Raw genomic sequence first — 14,861 nt, 5'->3', positions numbered from 1 at the left:
TATCATCCACTGTCCCAGACATCAGAAGGGAGAAGCTCTCCAGGCCATCAGAAACAGGTTAGCTGACCAAGAAGCAAAAAGACTGGCAATCAAGGGGACTGACTGCCTAGTCCTACTGCCTGAGCCTACCCTACCGGAGGAGTCCACCTATTCACAAGAGAACTTAAATGTAAGGATGGTATACGCTTTTTTTTTTTTTTTTTTGGCCAGGCCTGAGGCTTAGACTCAGGGCCTGAGCACTGTACCTGGCTTCTTTTGGCCCAAGGCTAGCACTCTACCTCTTGAGCCACAGCTCCACTTTTGTCTTTTTCTCTGTATGTGGTGCTGAGGAATCGAACCCAGGGCATCATGTATGTGAGGCAAGCACTCTACCACTAGGCCATATTACCAGCCTTGTATGTGCTTTCTGATGGGAGACTTATAATTCCCCCAGCGCTGGGAAGACAGCTGGTCTGCCAAGTTCATGAAGGAACCCACCTAGGAAAGACTTGAATGACAGAACTGCTTCGTAAACAATTTTTCATTCCACAATTGGACCAACTAGCCCAGGACATAGTGAGGCGATGTGTGGCTTGCCAACAGACGAATCCATCCTCTGGTAAGGGGCCACCCATGGGACTTAGAGAGACAGGAACAGAACAGAGGAGGTATTGGGAAGTGGGCTTTACTGAAGTTAAGCCAGGTCAGTCTGGGTATAAGTATCTGTTGGTTTTTGTGGACAAGTTTTCAGGATGGGTGCAGGCATTCCCAACAAAGACAGAGATTGCAAGAGCAATAACTAGAAAATTGTTAGAGCTAATTCTGAGGTTTGGCTTGCCTCTGGTCATAGGATCAGATAATGGGCCTGCTTTTGTTGCTAAGACAACACAGTCTGGCCCAGGCCCTAGGGATTAACTGGAAGTTACCTTGTGCATACCACCACTAAGACCTTCAAGGAGACCTTAACTAAATTAACCTTGGAGACCTGTGAAGGTATGGTGGGACTCCTTACTTTTGCCCTATTGAAGGACAGATGTATTCCATATGTAAAAAGCATGACCCCCTTTGAGATTCTGTTTGGGTGTCTGTCCCCACTACTCTCCTGCCTGAGCATGGAACTAGTAGCTGAACTTTCAGATAATAATACCCTTCAGGCCCTACAGGTCCTCCAGCTGCTTCATGCGGCCCTGAAGCTTTCACTAAGGGCTGCCTTTGAAACTCTGCCTGGTCAGCCCCATCCTTTCCAGCTAGGTAAGCTTCACAAGTTCAAGACTCCAGGCCCCTGCTGGCAAGAACCCCATGTGGTGATTCTGACTACCACCACTGCTCTGAAGGTAGATGGACTCAGACCCTGAATCTATCACTCTCCAAGTCAAAAAAGCTCCTGAGCCCGAGTCCAACACCACCACAGATTCACAGCTTCTCACTCCAAGCCCTCCAAAGAGATGGCAACTTGTACCACCTTGGGGGATACCCTAAAGCTAAGACTGTCTTACCCATAACTACAATTAATTCCATAATCTGCTTTGGACAATACCAACCACGGCATTTGGCATTTAATTGATTCAGCCTCAGGAAAGATATTAGATAAGTCCTTTCCATACTCATATGCCCAAGCCCTGTCCTTTGTAGTAGATTTATGCCACCTTTGGCCAACTTTAGCCACCTATCCAGGAGCAAAAGATGCTTCCCTAGTGGAAACACTGGCATTAGGAAGGGTAAACTAGTATGGATGTGAGTTTCACAGAAGGAAACCTATGTGACTATATGTAGGTACCTGTAACCTACTTGAAATTACCCTTAAGGTCTTGGATACATTCTCAACACCCATGGTATGGAAGACAGGAAAAACTTGGGGATTAAGACAATATACACATGGCCATGACCCTGGCACACAATTTACCATCCAAGGAGTAAATCATAAACCACCTCTAAACCCTGTCAGGCCAAATCAAGGCCTATTCAGAAGAGGCCCTGTTTGGAAACCAACTCCTAAACCAAAGGTTCATGCTTGGAAGCAAACTCCTAAATCTGATCAAGCATCAGAAACTAGCCCCAGCGCTATATATGAGTCCCAAACCATTCCAGTTACTCACGAAATAAAACAAATAGGGTCTACCTCAGTAGGGACAAGCCTGCCCAACACTCTTGCCAACCCTTTGCTGTCACTTGTTAGAAGCTACCTTCTCCCTTGTAAATAGCACCAACCCTAACCTAGCTAGAGATTGCTGGTTCTGTTTAAACCCAGAGGCACCATACTTCACAGGAGTGGCTGTTAGAAATGTAACAGATGGTAGATCTACATGAGTCTACAGATCCCCCAGTACGCACTTGAAACAAATACTCACCTTTGAAGACTTACAAGGCAGAGGAACATTATGTCTGACAGGTATCCACTAAGAACCTCTCCTTATGTAGGACATTGTAGCAATACAATAAATATAGCAAAGGATAATAATCAACACCAAGTTCTTAGAAGCCCAGAGACTACTTGGTTTGCTTGCACTAAAAGCTTGACCCAATATGTATACAGAAGCAAGTTTAGCCCAAAACAAGAATTTTGTATTATTGTACATGTACTATCACAGGTATATTTGAATAATGGGGTTGTAGGCCACAGACATTTAAGCCAAATGGGACAATTAACCAAACTAAAGAGAGCTGCACCTATATAATTTCCCTTATTAGCAAGTCTTGGAATAATTGGGTCAGCTGCTACCAATACCGCAGCCCTCATAGGAGGGGGAAAATCTTTCACCAATTGAATGCTACAGTGGCTGAGATTCTAGGGGATTTAGAAAGTTCTGTATCTAGGATGGAAAATCAAGCGGAGCTAGTACTCCAAAACAGACATGGCTTAGACATATTATTCCTAAAAGAAGGAGGCTTGTGCATGGCCTTAGAAGCCTGCTGCTTTAATGCAAACCAGTCTGATATATTTAGCAACACTCTAGTCAGAGTAAGATAAAACATTCATACTCTTGAGGAAAATGGGAAATAGTCCTCAAATTGGTATCAAAGCCTATTTATTGAAAGCCATGGCTAACAATTGTTATATCGGCACTAGCAGGGCCTTTATTAATAATTCTAATAGCCCCAACAGTGGGACCATGCCTGGTAGTCACAATAATTAAAGATGTACAGGACCTAGTAAATTCAGTAAAACTAATGGTCTTCCTATCCAAACATATGCCTCTAACTGAAACCCCACACCCCCAGAATCAAAGGTTTGATAAGGCAAAACAAAAAAGGTGAGTATGTTGTGATGAAGAAAAATACAATATGAATCGAATTAATTTGAAATGGTATTACAATTGTACTATTATAATTATATGGTTGAAATTGTAAACCTTAGCAAGAATGTCCTGCCTTTGCCTCTGGAAAAGACTTGGTTGATAACTATCAAGCTGGTTTAGTTTCTGTAACTCCGCTTCTGCTCCCTCTGGATTAACAGAGGCATGCACCCTCAGGCTTCCTGCCTATTCCAAGACAATCCCTAGGCACAAAACCTGTGGCAAGAAGCTTACACATAAAAGTGACTTCTAAAACAACCACTGGCTTAAACAAAGGCTCTTAGGGCATGTGCTTGTTCCTCCCCCTCCAGCCCCCTTGTTCCTGGCCCCAACAGGAATGCCTAAAAGTCAATGCTGGGGAGAGGTAAGGGAACAATGAGGGAGAGGGTAACCAGTTGGATAAGAAACGTACTCACTGGGAATTACGATACCCAACTTCAAGCTGTTTTATAAAGCTATAATAATAATAACAGCTAGGTATTGGCACTGGAACAGGCCTGAAGACCAATGGAACAGAATTGAAGACCCAGAAATGAACCCACAGAACTACGCCTACTTAATCTTTGATAAAGGAGCTAAAACAATAGTTTGGAAGAAAGATAGCCTCTTTAACAAATGGTGCTGGCAAAACTGGCTCAACACATGCAACAAACTAAAACTAGATCCTTATATATCACCCTGCACCAAAATCAATTCCAAATGGATTAAAGACCTCGAAATCAAAACAGACACCCTGAAAACACTAAACGAAGGAGTAGGAGAAACACTTGGGCTCCTTGGCGCAGGATGGAACTTCCTTAACAAAGACCCAGAAAGGCTACAAATCAAAGAAAGGTTGGACAATTGCGACTGCATCAAACTTCAGAGCTTCTGCACGGCAAAGGACATAGCTCGCAAGATAAACAGAAAGCCCACAGACTGGGAGAAGATCTTTACCGGCCATTCAATGGACAAAGGCCTCATATCTAAAATATATGCAGAACTAAAAAAATTACCTTCTTCCAAAACAAAACTGCAAAGAACCAATAGCCCCCTCATCAAGTGGGCTAAAGACTTACAAAGAGACTTCTCTGATGAGGAAATGAGAATGGCCAAGACACATATGAAAATGTGCTCTACATCACTGGCCACAAAAGAAATGCAAATCAAAACAACATTGAGATTCCATCTCACCCCAGTAAGAATGTCATATATCAAGAAAACTAACAACAATTGTTGGAGGGGATGTGGCCAAAAGGGAACCCTACTTCATTGTTGGTGGGAATGTAAACTGGTTCAGCCACTCTGGCAAGCAGTATGGAGATTCCTCAGAAGGCTAAATATAGAACTCCCCTATGACCCAGCAGCCCCACTTTTGGGTATCTATCCAAAAGAACACAAACAAAATCACAGTAATGCCACCAGCACAACAATGTTCATCGCAGCACAATTTGTCATAGCAAGAATCTGGAACCAACCCAGATGCCCCTCAGTAGACAAATGGATCAGGAAAATGTGGTACATATACACAATGGAATTTTATGCCTCTATCAGAAAGAATGACATTGCCCCATTTGTAAGGAAATGGAAGGACTTGGAAAAAATTATACTAAGTGATGTGAGTCAGACCCAAAGAAACATGGACTCTAAGGTCTCCCTTATTGGGAATAATAAGTACAGGTTTAGGCAAGTCATAGCAAAGGGTCACAAGAGCCCAATAGCTATACCCTTATGAACACATAAGATGATGCTAAGTGAAATGAACTCCATGTTATGGAAACGATTGTTATATCACAGTTGTAACTACTTTCAACATCCTATCTGTATCTGTAGCATCTATTATTGATGATGTTCTTGTATCACCTTCCTGTGATTGTATATACACTATCTCTGTAATCTTATCTGAGTATATTGGAAACCGTGTAGACTGGTATTAGAACTAGGAAATTGAAAGGGAATAACAAAATTGAGAGACACAGGGTAAAAAAAGACAAACAACTACAAAAGCAATAATTGCAAATCTGTTTGGTGTAAATGAACTGAACACCTCAGGGGGGGAAAGGGAAAGGGGGAGGAGGGAGGGGGGTATGAGGGACAAGGTAACAAACAGTACAAGAAATGTATCCATTGCCTAACGTATGAAACTGGAACCTCTCTGTACATCAGTTTGATAATAAATATTCGAGGAAAAAAAAAAGAACAGTCCATAGAGGGGCATCCCCATAGCAGCAATAGGACATAGCGACATAGCTTTCTGGGGGGTTCCTTCCCACCCCATGAGACAAAAGGATAACCGAGCTCCAGAGAATCTACCAATTCAAGCTCCCAAGACTCATAGAAATCTCAAAATGTGGTACATCGTGGGAATTGTCTGCTAAGGTATTCCTGCCTGGCCTTCTTTCATGGGCTATTGATTGGTGTTTCTTTGGGCTACATGATGGAATTTAGCCCACTTGTGGAATCTTTTGACCAGCAAAGAGAAGAGCATAGACTGAATCATGATTCATCATCATTAAATGCTGCCCTATAAAAAAAAAAGAAGAAATGTACTCACTGCCTTACATAGGAAACTATATCCCCTCTAGTTCACTTTGTCAATAAAAAAGGAAAAAAAATGCTGACTGGCACCCATATTGGGGATAGACCTGGTCTGGTGTTGTAAGGGCTAACCTGAGAACCTGAGTGACTAAATATAAGTTTTAGTGTTAAAATTGTAACAATTTCTAAACCCCGGAGATGACTCCATACTAGAGGGCTGCAACCCCACCCATAAGACTAGTTTTTGAAGTTTGACATTTAAAAATATAGGGAGCCCTTCTTCATCTCTATACCTAGGTAGCAACCATGGTAACGGACAGTAAAAAAAATGATCATAGTCAAAGACTATAGAAATAACAATAATAGTAGTAGAAATGCCATGGTAACTGTTGGGTTGGTTTACTTATGATTGAGTACTGGATTGTTTTAGCCTGCTCATGCTTGCTTAGTGGTAATGGGAAAACATGGTAGCAGCTGTTAAGACAAAGTTGGTACTAGGTCAGCCTGACCGCAATATTCTGCTTCTGTAAACAGCTTGCTTAACCCACTTGTGACTTGCTCTACCCCCTGCATTAACACCCTGCATCAGTGCTACATGACCAACTGCTGTCAGTTCCTGATACCAAGGCCAGTTCCCCTTATCAAAGCCAAAATAGGTAAGTGGAAGGGTAGATAGCCAATAGAAATAGGACAAGACTTGCTTGCTAAATGCCATACAATAAAGTATGTGCCAAGTTGGAAATACCTGCCCCTGTTGTAATCACAATAAAACCCTGCCTAACTGAGGGTTGGGGCTCTCAATCCAGATCCATTGCGTTGGTGACAGTGGAGAGTTCAGGCTCCAGCTTCCAATGAAGAGTCTCATGCATTTGCATCAGAATCGGCTCCTTGGTAACAAGAAATCTTAACATAGCAGTGTCAGTGCCTTCTCACTCAATAAAATCTTTTTAAATTCTTCTAATCTGGTTGGTCTCATTGATAGTCCATTTCTGGAGTCCACAAGAATACAACATTGGGACTGGGAATATGGCCTAGTGGTAGAGTGCCGCCTCATATACACGAAGCCCTGGGTTCAATTCCTCAGCACCACATATATGGAAAAAGACAGAAGTGTCGCTGTGGCTCAAGTGGTAGAATGCTAGCCTTGGGCAAAAAGAAGCCAGAGACAGTGCTCAGGCCCTGAGTTCAAGCCCCAGGACTGGCACAAAAAAAGTAATAATACAACCTTTAGAAAGATACATTCCATCAAGGTGTCTTCTGTAATTTGTCTTATAAGGCCAAAGATCCCTGAACAACACTTCCTGAACTGCCAGGAAGAACCAAAGTCTTAGAAGGAACATCAGCAAATCTGGAATATTTAGGATGAGTTTGAGTAATCAAATAAGAGAAGTGATAGTGGGAAGAGGCTGACTATATAGATGAGAATAGGATTAGGGACTAGAACATAGACGGATACTTTCAGTTCTGACAATTATTCCTCCACCCCCAAATCACAGCTTCCCATCCCCTCTGGTAACTAGGCTCTGGCTGATTCCCCAGGACTGCTCCCCTCCCTTCCTAAAAGTTAGTATAAACCTTCCAACAGCACCAAGTGATGGAGAATGTTGGGGAAAGGAGTACCACATGAATCTTTTGCTCTGGGAAGCAGAATCAATTATTGCTGGAGGCAAGAAAAGCTGAAAGCATCTTCTCGTTCTCCTGTGTTCTCCTGCTTTTCTGCCCCTGCTCTGTAGTCTTGTCAGAGTTGACAAGGTCTGCCCTTTCAGGAGGGGGATTGCTATTCATAGGGTGCCCTCCTTCAAACACTGCCAGGCCTCATTGCTAAAAACACAGGACCAGCACACTCGACTCCAATATCACATGGAGAACGGTCTCCATAACAAGGCCGTGTGCAAACACGGGTGAACTCAAGCCAGGGAGCTAAGTAGGCTAACAAGGTAGGAGCAAGGCAGAAAACCACGAAGAGGACACAGAACCCCAGAACACAACTACAGTGCACGAGGTCTCGGGCGGGCACACATCCCATTTCATTAGGACGGTGGCAGCGCTCAGCTCACACCTGGGCAGAGGGAATGAAGTCATGTGGGACACAGCGGGACCTCTAGTTCGTGGGGAGCAAACGCGCAGCCCCCGCTCTCCTAGTCTGCAGAATCCCCAACTGACTCTTGGGGCTCTGGGAGGGAGAGGCGCAGGGGCTATGGCAGCACGAACTCATGAACCCCCAAATCCTCAGCCCGGGCTGCAAGAGAGCGTGGAGGGAGGACCCGGCCCGAAGCCCAGCTCACGGTTCCTACCTGACCTCGGGTCCGCAGCGTGGGATCCTTCAAGTGACAGTGCCCAAGGTCCCCGAAGAGAGGCTGGCGCTGGCCTTGGACTCTGCCCTATGTTAGGCAAACACGGACTCCATAGGCTTCCAGCAGCGAGGAACGGGAAAGGAAGAGGAAACTGCAGACGGAAACCAGCCGTAAGGCGCATGCGCAGAAGGTCTTCCGCCCCATCCTCCCAAGAAAAAAACCCTGCACAAAGGCCAGGTGCTCCAATGAAGACTACAAACCCCACAATCCCATTCGTCACCCGGGAGGAAGTGGGCGCGTCCGAGGGATCCAAAGGAGCCAGTCCCTGGTTCCCAGGAGTGCTGGCAGGCCCTGGAACCTTTCTCTCTTACCTGAGGAAGGTAAGGTGAGTGTCTTCTTGAACATCACTGCCTCCTGAGGCTTTGTGAGGACAACCAGAAAGTGGAAATGTATTGTGAGCATTAGATACGAGGGCTTTTAATTCTTAGTTCAAGTCATGTAATTGAGCTTATGAGACTACCTTGTTGTTTAACAGATATGTTCTGCTGAATGTATGTTATGTATCTGTCTTGCCTTCAATGTCTTGCCATCTCATCTCTCACTTTAAAAAGGTTTTCACAACCACTAAATTGATTCTTGGATTATTCTCCACTGCTCTAATGTATACACTCCCATAGAATAGCAGGATTGTTATGCAGCATAATTTTGTGTCAATTTAGATTTCTCAAAATCTAAAAACTAATATTCCAGAAACTCCCAATTCCATCCATGAAATCGTAAGGAGTTTCTGGTTATTTGTTTAATATATAGTGAAGCAAAAAAGATTTTCTTGTTATATATAAAACCTCCCCAAGTTTTTCAGAGCAATGTAGAAATACCAAATGCAGCAACATCTACCCAGCCAAACCTGTTTGAAAGGCTTGATTGAAAGCCTATCCACAGAACATCAAGTGTTTTGCTTCCATCCTTCTGAGGGATATTTTCCAGTTGAAGACTATGGCCTTTCAGAGCCCAGATTCCTAAACCCCAATGACTCTACAATCTCCTTTACCTAAAGTTTTAGAGAACTTCCCAAGTATTGCAAACACTTTCATTTCTACAAAACTTGAATAAAGAACTTAAAATGGCATTGCAAAATGAGATGATGGAATACAATGTCCTTTGAATTGTATGTTTCTTTTTGGTTGGTAGTGGGTACTCTACTCACTGCTTAGGTAATGTCCAGGAGCTTTTTTACTCCAAGGTTAGTGCTCTTTCATGCTGTGCCACTCACCATTTCCACTGATTTGTATGTCCTTAAATCTCTTCACAACTTTTTTTTTTTTTTTTTTGCCACTCCTGGGGCTTGGGCTCAGGGCCTGAGCACTGTCCCTGGTTTCTTTTTGCTCTAGGCTAGTGCTCTACCTCTTGGGACATAGCTCCACTTCCGGCTCTTTCCGTTTATGTGTTGTTGAAGAATCCAAGCCAAGGCTTTGTGCAGACTAGACAAGCACTCTACCACTAAGCCACATTCTCAGCATCTTTATGACTATTTGAAGCCTTTAATGTGTCTTGATCATCACTGAGGTAAACTAATACTTTAACCAGGATTCCATCCTGGGTAGCAGTGAGCAACTGAGTACCCCTACTGGCTGGGTTCAGAGAGCTGATGTGATCATACCTAAAACTTTAAAAGCTCCAGCTCTTCTAAGTAAACATCTGACTGCATGTGAGCATACTTAGCCAATCCCTCATGCTTAGTGGAGCCCCGTAAGACTCCTGTTATTAGGCTCAGAGGAGCTGCTGGCTAAGCAAGGCCAGAGGCTTCTTATAACAGTAATACTTGTTACCACCTACCCAAGCAAGAGCTGACCCCAACAACAACCCATCCCTTTCATTCTTCTCCTCACTTAAAGTGATTTTCAGTAACTTTGTTAACACCGTGCAAATTTGTACCAGCCAGTGCTGTGGAAACCAGGGGCTGTTTCTATGAAGCATGCTGCTGCCTTCTAAACTTCAAAATGTAAAGGAACTGTGTAGGAGCAGGAATCCCCAGCTCAGGAACAGCACTGGGGCACTTAGTTGAAACCCCAGTGCCAGCATACAGAAGAAGTGATGCACTTTATACACATTTTCCAATGGCTTAATGAATTTTCCACATGTACAAAGATAGGGTATATTCCTTGTTACTTAAACTGGATTCCTCTTAGTCATTGTATGTTCAGAGTTTGACTATTCCATTCTGTCTTTTTTTCTACAAAATTATCTGTAGAAGAGGAGGCTGGAGGTGAGGACCATTGAGAATATATTTGCTATAGTGGTACAAAATTTTTCTTAATGAATCACGAGGTTTTTATAGCATCATAATGCAACTAGTTGTGAGTGCTCTAGGTGTGCTTTAGGACATATGCACCACCATACTTCTGAAATGATATAGCTGGACATGGATTTGGTGTGGAAACATTATTGGCCTAAATGTAGAATCAAACACTGGCAAGTGTCTGTGTTGCTATCCAGGATCTACACGAGCATGTGGAAACTAGGTTTCTAGGCAGATGTGGGTCAGGATGATGTAGTACCATGTGGTGAACTGTGGAAGATTAGGATAAACCTCTCAGATATCCAGATAAAGTTTCTAAACTGAGTTATTGGGGCTCTGTGTATATGTATGTCTGTATACATATTTGTTGGTTGTGAGGCTTGATCTCTGAACTCTTTTTGGTCAAGGCTAATGCGCTACCATTTTGAGCCTCAACTCCACTTCATTTTCTGGTGATTAAGTGGAGAGAAGAATCCCACAGTCTTTCCTGCCTGAACTTGTTTTGAACCACTATCCTCAGATCTCAGCCTCCTGAATATATATTTGTGTGTCTAGATATAACACCAACTATAAATAAATAGACACATATATATTTGTGTGTATCTACCTATCTATGAAGGGAACATAATTAAATTCATCACTATATGTATAAAAATGGAGGTGTAAGCTGAGTACCTGAGGCTCAGGCCTGTAATCCTGATTGTATAGGAAATTGGGTTCTGAGTCTTAGCATTTCTTACTCCCAAGGCAGTAGCTTTTGAGATTAGGCCTGGGCCTCTTCAGTGTAGCAAAGAGACACATGCACAGTGGGATACCCCTACCTGGTGCCACAGGAAAGTCATTGATAATCAGCATAAGATTCTTATCCTGTAACAATCTACACAATTCCTGTACCAAGATGGTCATATGTAGGACATCAGAGAAAGTTAGCATTCCCTCTACAAAGGTCTCAAAGAGCCTTCTGAACTATAGTCCCTTAGTGCACTGATTTAAAGCTCATTTCCATTCCCAAGTTGATATATATATATATATATATATATATATATATCATACATATATTGCAAACACACACACACACACACACACACACACACAATCACACATGCCAAAGGCTCAAGAGAGATGGACAAAGACAAATACACTGAACTTATATACTACGTTTCAATAATTCAGGGACAAATTTTTAAAAGTTGTGCTTGAATATTTATTTTTAAAAGGAAATAGAAACACATACACTAAGTCTGAATGCATGAGGGAGTGAGGGATGGTTTGGTTGCTGAGATGTTGAATGCACTCCTGGGTGTGGGAGACCACTATTTTGGGTGCCTTATGTGGGGCTTGGGATCCTCCCTGAGCTTCACAAAATGATGGCCATAAACTTCTATGATGTCATAGCCACCTTTGCCATGGCAGCAGATAGGTGTCAGGCACTGATCTTGACCTGAGGTCAACCCAGCTACACAGAAGCACAAAGAATGAGAGGAAATGACTGCTAGCCAGCCACCAGAATACAGCTTGATGAGCTGTCCTAACTGGATGCTAGCGCTGGCTGCTCTCCATGCAAGGCTCCTGAGCACTAAGGACTAGGCACGATTGCAAGGATTGGAGGAACAGAAGTGAACCTGGCTGCCTCCACACAGCTCTCATGCTGGAAAAGAAAACCAGAAATCGTCATGATAATCTCTATAAATCAGACACATGAGATTGGTGATGTGGTGGAACAACTTCACAGTGGGGATGGGAAGAGACATCCCTGAGGAGACAGTTGATCTGAGAACAGGACCATCATCCTTGCAAAATTATCTAGGAGGTCCCAACGATACAGTTTCTTTTATGTTCAGTATTTTTTCAATTACACTTTAAAATAACAGTTCTGTCCAGATTGTTCAGATCAATTAATGGAATAAGATCAAGAAACCTAAAGTACATCCCAGCACATAAGTAGTTTGATGGAAAAATAAGCAGGCCCAGCAATGGATGATGTTTGCACAGCAATCTCGCCTCAACCTCAGTCTGACTCTCATTCTACATCTTTAAGTAACTATAAATTCCCAAGCAAGTCCTACAACATCAAGGATGTTTTATTTCAGATCTGTATTGTTTGCTCCCCAAGTTTACCAGCCATTTTGAACATTCACTATACGTAGTCCTTTATATCCCACATATACTCATCTTCATTTTGTTTCCACTTAATTTATTTAAAATAAAATTTCAGAATGATACATATACTTCGCTCCATAATCTTGGTATCTCTTCTCTGGTTTGATTAAGATTAGTCTAATTCCAGAAAGCGAATCTGGGGGCAGAGACTGTCAGGCAGCCAGAAAAATTAAAGGTAAAGTTGGAGTGCATACACTGTGTATCTCACCGACTGGCATGGGGTAAGGTCTACATGAGGCTCTCCAGGTGTGTCTGTTTGATGAACATGCCTATTTGGTGGCACCATGTTCTCTGAGCAAATGAATTGAAAGGGATGTGTGAGAGCTTGGAAGAGATTAAATTAACGAGGGGCAGCATGTGCATGACTATGCATGCAGGCACACACACACACACACACACACACACACACACAGAGCTCCTTGGTGAGGGATTTCAAAAAAGACATCATCTTCAAAAGAAAATTGTAGGGGGAGAGGACAATTAGGGATTGAAAAGCTCTTGTGACTGACTATTTATAAGCTGCCACAAACCTGTCTTTTCTTTCTGGTGGGACATTTAAAAGTGAAGAATGTGGCTAAAAGGTCACCTGATGGAGTCCCATACTATGCGGAGATGCTTTCATAAATAATGTGCTCAGGGCTGTGAATGTGGCATAGTGGCATAGTGCTTGCCTAGCATGCATGAAGCCCTGGGTTCTATTCCTCAGCACCACATAAATAGAAAAATCCAGGAGTGACTCAAGTGGTAGAGTGCCAGCCTTGAGTAAAAAGAAGCCAGGGATAGTGCTCAGTCCCTAAGTTCATGCCCCAGGACTTGCAAAAAAAAATATGTTCAAGCTAAGCAGCAGTGGCTCTCACTTGTAATCCTAGCTACTCAGGAGCTGAGATTTGAGGAGTGTAGCTCACAGGCCTGGTCATGAAAGTCTATGAGACTCACTTCTCCAGTGAACTACTCAGAAAATGCTGGAAATGGTGCTGTGGCTCATATGGTAGAGTAGTAGCCTTGAGCAAATGAAGCTTAGGGTGTACACCCAGGCCCTGAGTTCAAGCCCTGGGAATAGCAAGAAAAAGAAAGCAATGTGCTCAGGAGGAGGTGCTACTCCTCATAACCCACTTGCTTTAATCTATCAATTATTTCATCTCCCACTTATTCCTCAAGAGGAAATCTGCTTAACAAAATCAAACAAAAAAGGAAATCGGGCCTACTTCATTAGTCTGTGCTCAGGATGTAAGGGCAGAGAATCAGGGTCAGTTATGATTCATGGCTGAGTTGTACAGATTGTCTTAAGAAGTCTTGCACGTTCTGTGACCTTCTAGGTTAGGGTCAGGCACTGGTGGCTCCTGCCTATTATAATCCTAGCTACTCATGAGACTAAGATCTGAGGATCATGGAAAATCCATGAAACTCTTATCTCCAGTTACTCACCGAATATCTGGAATTAGAGCAGTGGCCTAAATTGGTACAGCACTAACCTGGACCAAAAAGCTTAAGAACTGCATCCAAATCCTGAGTTCAAGCCCCAGGGCCATCACAAAATGAGAACAAAATTAAACAAAGAAGGCATGGGTTATCTTTTTAATAATGAAAGGGAAACTAAATATGATGTTGGGTAGCTGTAGTCCTATCTACTTGGGAGGCTGAGGTAGGAAGATCACCAGAGCTCAGGAGATGGAAATCAGCCTTGATAATACAATGACATTCCTACCTCAAAGTAATAGTAGTAGTAGTAGTAGTAGTAAAGTATGTCATGACACAAGTTTGCAAATGCAATGCCCACAGGAGGAAAACATGTCATATAAATGTGTAAATTAGGTTATGTACAAGAAACCCAACAAGGAAATCATAAGGACAAATGAAACATAGCCTCAGTCTGGGAGGTAGTGGGAATAGTGTGGACTGTGGAATGGAATCTTATCTCCAGATAACCACCAAAAAGCTGGACATGGAGCTGTGGCTCAAGTTGAGCAAAAAGCTCAGGGGTATCACCCAGACCTTGACTGTAAACCCTAGGCTCAGATACACATACACACACACACACACACACACACACACACACACACACACACACACACACCATGCAGCAGTGATTCTCACTTGCCTGCCAAGTCGTAAGATGCATTTCCATGGAGAGACCAAAGGAATTCTGGGGAAGGGGATATACTTGGTAAGACAGTATGTGGACAGAGAGGAAGACTAGACAGCAATGAAGTGATGCTGCCTCCAGGTTCCCAGGGAGCCCCTGAAATGGTTATATGCAAGCTGTATGGTGTTCCAGGGGGATCAGAAACAGAAGAACAGGAGGGCACGAAAAGGGGTGAT

The 14,861-nt window shown here is 43.1% G+C and overlaps 1 long non-coding RNA gene across 1 annotated transcript; it reads left to right on the top strand.

Annotated features, from left to right (window-relative positions):
* The first annotated feature begins 2,160 nt into the window (after positions 1–2,160).
* Positions 2,161–14,546, top strand: LOC125366481. Its single transcript, XR_007213846.1, has 4 exons — positions 2,161–2,172; positions 5,837–5,844; positions 6,239–6,240; positions 14,208–14,546. It is a non-coding gene; the product is annotated as an uncharacterized LOC125366481 (long non-coding RNA).
* The last annotated feature ends 315 nt before the right edge of the window (positions 14,547–14,861 follow it).

This window comes from Perognathus longimembris, chromosome 17 (genome assembly GCF_023159225.1).
Source record: "Perognathus longimembris pacificus isolate PPM17 chromosome 17, ASM2315922v1, whole genome shotgun sequence".
Classification (NCBI taxonomy): domain Eukaryota; kingdom Metazoa; phylum Chordata; class Mammalia; order Rodentia; family Heteromyidae; genus Perognathus; species Perognathus longimembris.
Note: the sequence above shows the minus strand (reverse complement) of the source record. Positions and strands in the feature narration are given on the sequence as shown.